General features: G+C 34.8%; 1 non-coding gene across 1 annotated transcript; it reads left to right on the forward strand.

The window, feature by feature from the left end:
- Positions 1 to 8,053: 8,053 nt before the first annotated feature.
- LOC124899058 lies at positions 8,054 to 8,160 on the forward strand. Its single transcript, XR_007056196.1, has one exon. It is a non-coding gene; the product is annotated as a small nucleolar RNA R71 (small nucleolar RNA).
- Positions 8,161 to 9,881: the final 1,721 nt, after the last annotated feature.

Here is a 9,881-nt window from a genome sequence, read left to right on the forward strand (position 1 = left end):
CAACAAATCAAAAATCACACCTATTAAGATTGAGTGTCTAAAACTAGATCCCTCTTTAATTTATGATGTGTCTTTTATGCCAAGCAAGTATGTTCCAAGTCGATCACTCACATAGCCCACACAAAGAATTCCTCTTACAAGTTGTGATTTAGTTCTTATCATTTGTCAATTTCCGATGACTAACTCACCTTACGATGGTCGTCATCTATCCATCATAAGGGAGGTCACCTAACTACGACTATTTATTAAGAATTGCCTTGATGGCAATAACAAATTATTTACACCTACTTAAACAAAAGTTACTACTAAGCAACATAATTAAAAAACCAAACTACTACTAAGAAAATTTCATCAATACTAACTATTACAGAGCGTATATTATTCCAAATAGCTAGAATGAATGAATCCCACACATAAAAAGGAAAATAAAAATATCCCATACAATTAAAATAAGAGTACAAGGAATGAGATTCCACCACCCCACACTTATAATGAAGCATTGTCCTAGTGCTCGCATAGTAAACAAGTATGGGATAGGTAGAAACTCCCTGTTCATATACCATCCATTTTATCATCACAGTCGGGACCATAAGCATCAACTCCTAATTTAGGGTCATCTGCATCTGCCTCCTCTGACTTAAAATTTGAATCACTCAATTAATGCTCCTCATCAGTTGGTACATCATTATCAACATACTCCACAAAATTAGGGTCTATCTGTATAATAGTCCTCACACGATGACCAAAAAGATAGTCCAACTCTGCAGCTCTAATCTCCTGTTGGGTAGCTGGAGCCCCACCAATCCACAACTGAAGCATCTGAAGCTTGTACATCTGGAGAGTGATCACATTATTTTGATCCTGATGCTCAGACATAGTTAATGCAGAACCATAAATGATACTACTCTTAGTATGGAATATATCAACAAGATGAGTGTCCATAGGCGACCTATAGTCCAGGCACCTCTCCTCTATCCCTGATCATGTAGAAATCTCGTCAATAAGCTCTAAAGCCATATCTTTGCTTCGAATGAAGATGCTTCTTTTTCATATCCAAGGAAATCATAGTACCTAAATTCATATCAATAACATCATGAATTAAGTCATAATTAAGATATACCCTATCATGTGTCACATCAGTCAGGTGAGTCGTCCGTATGAGACAAGTGTAGATAACCTAAATTTAAGCCTCCTTGTTTATCTGACTGAAGGATAAGGTAAGGTGAGTATCGCTATCCTTATGACATGTCCATCTAGCTGTCGAGTGGTTTTCACATAACAAATGGCGGATGTTGGCATATGGAGGTTAGATATTCATCAACTTCAGGGGCTCAACATTAAATTCAGGTGTATCGAGAAGAATATTCAATGAATAAGCAGTGAAAGTGAAAACTTATCCTTGTGTCTTGACCTATTAGTCACTATCCATGGGTACCAGTTAGTATAAAATTCCCTAACAAGGATCAAGTTGCACTCATGAGATTGTGTAAACAAAAAGTATATGCTTAACTCATCTATCCGAGGTACAACCCTGGGATACTCGCTCAATATATTCTTCCTGTAAATAAATTGATCTACTGTATACTTAGAATTATCATGATTTGCATACCACTATCGTCAATCCTCAATGACCGATCTAGTGCCATACCTCCTAGCTTGACCATGTTGGAGAACAGAAGTGTGAGATGCAATAGCACTTTGTCTATTTCTTTTTTGCACTAGCTCAGTAGGTCCCTCCAAGGACTTGCTCTTTTATTGTCGATCAGATATATACTTGTCAAATAAAACATTCAAACACATCAAACAGGGAACCTATATTGAACTAAAAACACTAAGCGTGTTGTGGTCAGGACACCACACATATAGTTGCTAGTATAGGGGTGTGGGTATGAATACTAAGGTACTCAGACTTCCCCCCAATTATAAATCCTCACAAGAACAATTTCCCACATATTTGCAATAATATAACTCATCTTTCTTTCAATTCATAATTCTTATGATCACTATCTCTTCATAAAAAAAACTTAAGATATACATACTTTGATGAAGAGATAGTGATCATAAGAATTATGAATTGATCGTATTTCAATACGACCACACCAACATGTTCTCCCACATATCCTATTTTAACACTTGTGCATGATTTCACATAAACTCAGTCCAATGGAACACATATCACAACATTATAACAAGAACTAAGTGAGTGAAGAGTGGTTAGGACAGCCCATACTTAATTGATATCATGGTTGTGCAACTGGACTACCTCAAGGTACTCAGACTTCCCTTGTTATCAAAGTACACCACACATACTAATATAGGTGCCATTACCCAACCTATTTTCTATCACAAAGTTAGCTCGCAGATGTAACATGCCACAAAGATTCATATGTTATTAATCTTTTGCATCAACAAACATGCACTAAACTCAACATTTTCTCATGACACATGTAGTGCAACATCATACTTCTATGGCACAAATTTCTTAAACAAGGCAACTATAAATTCTAAGCATGGCTAATATGTTATCATATTTTTTTGTACCTAAATAAATAAAATAAATAAAATAAATAAGACTGGAGGACTCACCGTAGTGGTCTTGAAAAAAATGAAGGAGACATCCTCTTTGCTTGAGTGAAAAGAACAATGTTTAGAAGAGAGTATTTTTCTAGGGGGATTAAGGGGCGGCATGGGATAGGTTGGAGAAATGAATGGGATTTGGAAAATAATGGGATATTTAAAGGGATTTATGAGTGGAGTACCAAAATTTTGGAATTTCTAAATGGGTAGGGATTTTCTAAGCGTTGCGAGCTCTATCCCGATGGTCTAAGATAGGCTTCGTTTACTTTAGAGTGTCATTTTAGGCCAAGCATTGTAGGCTTTATTTTGCTATTCCAGGATACGCATCATGGGCTTATCACCTAGTCTCACTGGAAATCCAATTTTATTGGCATGGATTTTAGTCTTTTGGGGGAATATTTCATTCCTCCTTTTCTTTTTCACCCTATATCATTCCATAATGACTATTTTACTTACCTGAAGACTTCCTTTGACCAGTCCCATGTAATCCTCACTTTTTGTTCTCCCTCATGCCACAAAGTTTCACATTCATGCACACTAAGAAAAAACAAAAAAACAACTTAAGAAAAAGTGTGTTGCCTCCTACTAAGCGCCTTAGTTTTCATCATGGCACGACACCTCTTTTTATATTTTTCATTTCTTTTCTATTGTTTTGCTTTATTTTCCTTTAGAAAACCTAGAAGTAAACTAAGCTATTACATTACACTTGTGGTTTGCCTCACACACAATACCTTAGTTAAGGTAATGTCATGACCCAACACAATCTTCATTCATCTGCAAAGGTGATAGAAGTAATGTGTCTATCCCCTTGTTCAGCCCAATAGTGCTTCACTCTATGTTTATTCACATTGAAATTTTCACTCTTACCCAGGGTCCATAGTTCAACAGTTCCATGTGGATCCATGCACACCAATTCAAATGGCCCTGACCACTTGGACCTTATCTTACCTGGAAATAACTTTAATCTCAAATTGAATTCCAAAAATTTTTTTCCAAGATAAAAAGCTCGATTTACAATATGCTTACCATTCCATTTCTTGGTCTTATCTTTGTACAATTTGGCATTCTCATAAGTATGTAAGCAAAACTCATCAAGTTCATTCAGTTTGAGCAATTTCTTCTCTCTAGCTACCTTTAAATTGAGATTCAATTTATTTACTTTCTAATAAGCTTGATGCTTAAGCTCGACAAGAAGGTGACAATTTTTCCCATATACCAAGTGATATGTAGAGGTCCCAATGGGCGTCTTATAGGCTATTCTATATGCCCACAATGCATCATCTAACTTTTCTGACCAATCCTTACATTGGGCATTCTCCATCTTCTACAATATCTACTTGATTTCACGATTAGAGACCTCTACTTTGCCACTGGTTTAAGGGTGATAAGTTGTGTACACTTTGTACCTAACACCATATATATCTAACAAATTTCTAAACTACGTGTTCACAAAATGCATACCTCCATTATTAATAATACCTCTGGGTATACCAATATAAAAGAAGATATGCTGCTTCACAAACTTCATCACAAATTTTGCATCATTTGTAGGAAGGGTATATTCTTCTACCCACTTAGATACATAATTGACTTCCACTAGTATATATAAATTTTCATAAGATGGTGGAAATGGCCCCATCAAATCTATCCCCCAAATATCCTATACCTCAACCTTTAAATATTATTCAGGGGTATCTCATAGAGCTTTGCTATTGCGCCTACTCTCTGATATTGATCACACCTCCTTACATAGGCAACTATATCATTGAACAATGTTGGCCAAAAGAAACCTAACAATAGCACTTTTCTAGCTGTTCGTTTGCCTCCATTATGGCTCCCATAAGGAGTTGAATGACAATTTTGTAGCACTTGTTTAGATTCAGCTTTAGAAACACATCTACACACAATCCTACTAGGATCCTATTTGATGTGATAGGGATCATCCCATATGTATGCATAAAAATTATGTAACAACTTCTTTCTCTATTGACTAGTACCTTCAGGAGGTTAAATAATACTTACTAATGGATACATAATGTCTACATATCAAAGAATGTCAAACATATCTCACGTTAATAATTTCTCATATGGAAACTCTTCCTAGATACAAAACATATCATCAGTAATGTGATCACATTTCTCTTGCCTCGATTGATGATCTGACACCTAATTTTTATCTCTTTTCTTATTATGCACCTCTAGATTAAATTCTTGGAGAAATAGAATCCACCTAATCAATCGTGGCTTTGCGTCTTTTTGTTGAACAAGTTCCTAATGGCAATATGGTCGGTGTAAACGATCACCTTAGTACCCACCAAATAAGATATGAATCTATCTAATGCAAAAACAAGCGCCAACAACTCCTTTTTTGTGACAGCGTAATTCACCTAGGATTTATCTAAGATTCTACTTTCTTAGTAAATAAAAGTAAATACCTTGTCTTTTCACTACCACAATACCACTCTAATAGCCACATCATTGGTATCACATAATAACTCGAATGGTAGTTCCCAGTAAGGAGAAATCCAGATGGGTGCTTCTATCAACCTTTTCTTTAATCCCCCAAATGCTTGCTGACATTTAATCCCAAAATCAAACATAGCCTTTTTTTCCAATAATTTTCACATTGGACTCATGATCTTTCAAAAGTCTTTAGTAAAGTTCCTATAAATTCCCGCATGACCAAGAAAATTTCTCACTCCCTTCAGTGGCACAGGATGAGGTAGCTTTTTAGTAACTTCAACTTTTGAACTGTCTACTTCAAGTCCCATACATGACTCCTTATGACCAAATACTATTCCTTCCTTGACCAAAAATTGGCATTTTTCCCAGTTTAGTTCAAGATTTTTATCTTTACACTAGGCCAAGACTCTATCTAGATTCTCCAAGCAAACATCAATGGAGTTACCATAGATAAAAAAGTCATTCATAAATATCTCTACAAATTCTTCCACCATATCATAGAATATTGCCATCATGCATCTTTAAAAAGTGGCTAGAGAATTGTAAAGGCCAAAAGTCATTTGCATGAATATGTACGTGCTATATGGACATGTAAATATTGTCTTTTCCCAATCTTCTTGCATTACTATAATTTGATTATACCTTGAGTATCCATCTAGATAGCAATAGTTTTCCTACTCTGCTAACTTGTCCAGCATTTGATCAATGAACGGGATAAAATAATAATCCTTCCTAGAGGCATCATTTAGCTTTCAGTAATTGATACAGATCCTCCAACTTGTCACCATGCGAGTGGGAATCAGCTCATTAACTTCATTGCTCTCCATAATCATCCCATATTTATTTGGGAAAAGGTGTATAGGGATGACCCATTTGCTATCTGATATGGGATAGACTATACCAGCATCAGTCCATTTTATTACTTCCTTTCTAGCCAGTTCTTTCATTACCGAACTCAGTCTGTGTTAATGTTGCACACTAGCTTTGTATCCCCCTTCCATATGTATTTTGTGCATACAGAAGGCTGGATTGATTCTTGTGATATCTGACATCTACCATCCAATTTCTTTCTTCCTTCTTTTCAAAGCTTCCACAACTTCTCCCACCAAAACATTAGACAAACCTACAGACAAAATCATAGGCAAAGTATCATTATCACCATGGAAAACATATTTTAAATAAGGAGGAAGACCCTTGAGCTTTTGTTAAGGTGCTTCTTCAACAGATACCTTTAAAGATGGTCTAATCGGTCTATTCAATGGTTCACACTCAGTGACTCTATTATCAATCAATGCTAAATCCATAATTTGTACCATTTCAAGTGCCTCAACATCACTATAGAGATCACACACCATCAAAACTCACTTAATAGGGTCATTAGACATTAAAAAGTAGCGCTCAGACTAAAGGTTGACTACTGTAATAACAAATGATTCTTCATATATAGTAGGAAACTTTATTTCATTATACATATCAAAAACGTCAACCTTATAATAAGCTCTCATGGTCATCTTTCCTGCAACTACACAAATAAGAGATTGCCCAGTTGCTGTGAATGGACGTCCCAGAATAAATTGAACATTTGAATCAACATCAATGTCAAGAATAACAAAATCCACTGGGAATACAAGCTATCCCACTTGAACCAATACATCTTCAATGGTACCGTCAGACCTAGTAAGTGACCTTTCAGCTAACTATAAAATAATAGTGAGTTTAGAACTCCCAAGACCTATCTTCCTGTACCAAGATATAGGTATTAGATTTATACTTGCCCCTAAATCACCTAAACCCCTAGAGCTAATGGATTGACTGATTGTAATCTTCAAGGTAAAGCTTCTTGGATCTTTTAGCTTTATGGGCAACTTATTCTAAATGTTGGAAGTGCACTCCTTAGTAATTGCGGTTGTACCATATTTAGTAAAGCAGTTCTTATTTGCAAAAAGTTTCCTTTCTATACTCTGCATACTTTGGAAAACTCAATGAGATGTCAACAAGAGGGAGATTTACATGAACCTTTTTTAAAATCTCTAAAAACATTTTGTAGCTAGTCTTCTCTTGATATTTTCACAACCTATGCTGTAAGGGTGCAGGTGGTCTGACTTTTGTAGGTTTTTTTGCATTAACTTCCACTTTATCCTCTTCACACTGCTTGTCATCTTTTTATATTTTAGCATTAGTGCCTTTTGATTTCACCTATTTAGGTTTTGACTCTTTTAACTCAAATCCACTTTGACTTTTGATTGCACTTACCTATTTTGGGTTCATCTCAGTGTCACTTGGAAGACATCTCCAAGGTATAGTTTTCTATGACCCTGCTAACTGACCCATATACATCTCTAAGTTCTTAGAAATTAGTTGGTGGCTCTTCACATCTTCTACCAAAAGTTCTTGAGTAGCCATAATATTTTCATCATCTCTTCAATATTTCTGGTCTAAGTTGTGGTCTGATTTTGTTGAACCTACAATGACTAATTCTATTGTGCTTGTCCCTATACGGATTTTAGTCTGCACCAGATTTTCACCCCATGAGAATTTGGGATGGTTCCGCCAGTTGGGATTATAGGTGTTACCAAAGTTCTATTATCCCTGATGCTTAGCATTCCCTACATAATTAACAAAATCTGGATTAACCACACAAGCATCAGCTTTATGCTCACTTCTACCACAAACTTCACACTATGCATTTGCCTATCAAACTGTATTTGTTATTACTGCATGTTTTGCAACACCTAACTTTATGCTGCTGAACTGATTAGTAATCTGATTTTGTAGTGCAAGTTGAGATGATAACGTAGTAAACTAATCTACCTCTAACACACCCATAACCTTCTTAGGAGCACTTCTTGAGTTAGCATTCCATTCAGGATTCCCCTATGAAATCTGATTCAGTAGTGTATATAGTTCATCATATGCTTTATCAATAACTTTTCCACTAGCAGCTGGATTCAAAAGAATCTTGGTATTTGGCTCCAAACCCTCTAAGAAAGTATGAACAAAATTATCATTAGACTTATAATGGTGAGGGCAATTTCTGAGCATACCCTTAAACCTTTCCCAAGCTTGGTAAATATTTTCTATTTTTTTCTACCTGAAACTCAGATTCTGGCTTCTCAAACATTCAGTCTTCCCTAATGGAAAGAATCGAATAAGGAACGTCTAAGCCAGATCATCCCAGGAAGTGATAAAGAGATGTGGTTCAGTATATAACCATATTTTTGCTTCCCCAAAAACAGAGAGGGTAAAAGAGTCTGTCTAAAATAATCATTAGATACCCCTGTAGGAATGTGGGTATCAGAAATTTCCAAGAAGGTTTGTATGTTCTATTGTGGATCTTCATAATCAAATCAAGCAAATTTCCAAGTCGAGCACTACAATTGCATCATATTTGCATTAATTCAAAACGATCATCCATCTCTGGCTTGTGTATGCTATTTATAGCATGGTTGGTAAGTGAGATTGAAACTTCATAAACAAGTCTTGCCACTGCTTGAGTAGGGACAACTGGAATCATCGGTGCTGGAATATGTCTAGCATTTGGATCAATAAGATTAGGATCTCTTTACTTCACCACTTGAACTTGCTGAATTGGATAATGAGCTATTCACCTTTGTTGAAATACTAGTTCTAGTTCTGAATAAGGCTTTACCTACTCTCTATATCTCGCCAGTCCTGTATTCATCTAGTCCTGCTGTAAAGAGCAATGAGGAGCATGTAGGTCACCTTCACATAGTATTCGGGATTCTACGGCACTAGAACATTTTAGGCCTAAGGCCATACTAAATATAGACAACACTTGCAAAAAATTGCCTGAAACAGTTTAGGAAACACTTTAAAAATGTAGCCTTAGTTTTTAACTTATGGACAATGTAATATTAGAAATACTGGTTAAGTGCGCTCTTTAGTGGTATAGACTACACTTATTAAATGTAGTCATTTCATGATATAATTGACAACCCTATTTGAAAATATCACAACACTTTTAAAATGTGCTATATTTATAGTTGTAAAAACAAAAATTTACAAGAATTTACTTAGTGTTTGGTATAAAGGAAAATATTTTTCATGGAAAATGTTTTCCTAGAGAATGTTTTCTGGAAAACAAGTTGATTTCTTACTTGTTTTCTTATGTTTGGTTGGTGGATGAAAAATATTTTTCGGAAAATATTTTTTAGTATTTGATTGGTGAATGAAAAAATATTTTTCAAAAAATACATTTTAATGTTAGCTAAAGCGTACAAATACATTTTAAAATCCTTTTAAAAAAAATTAAAAAAATTAAATCTTTTTTTAGGAAGGGAGTTGGTAGGCGCGTAGGTAGGGATGTCAGAATAGGTAGTAGGGTAGGGTAAGAAAGAGTTTTGAATTTTTTTGGTTAAATTATTTTTTTTAAATTGGGGTATGAAATTTCAGAGAATGAAACAGATAATGAAATAAAAGATAATGAAATAAATAGTGAATTAGACGAATTAAATGACTGAAGAAGATATACAAATAAACCAAATAACTGAAGAAGATATAAAAATAATAACAAAAGAAGAATATTTAAATGACGAAGGAACAGATCAAAAAATAATATTTGATAATAATATATTTGATAAAATAAAAGGAAAAGAGTTAGACTTAAGTGTAGAAAAAATATTAAAAATACCAACAATAAAAAATATATTTACTAGGAAAAAGGAAGAATATTATGTAGTAAGTCAAAAAGAACATGTAGTAGACTGCAGATATGCAAAAGGTAAAGCTAGTATACCACTAGTAACAAAAAGGATAATAAATAAAGAAATAAACGATATAAAAAGTAGTGACCCAATAAAATATGTACACCTTGGAGGTAC

The sequence above is a fragment of the Capsicum annuum genome, chromosome 5 (assembly GCF_002878395.1).
Source record: "Capsicum annuum cultivar UCD-10X-F1 chromosome 5, UCD10Xv1.1, whole genome shotgun sequence".
NCBI lineage: Eukaryota > Viridiplantae > Streptophyta > Magnoliopsida > Solanales > Solanaceae > Capsicum > Capsicum annuum.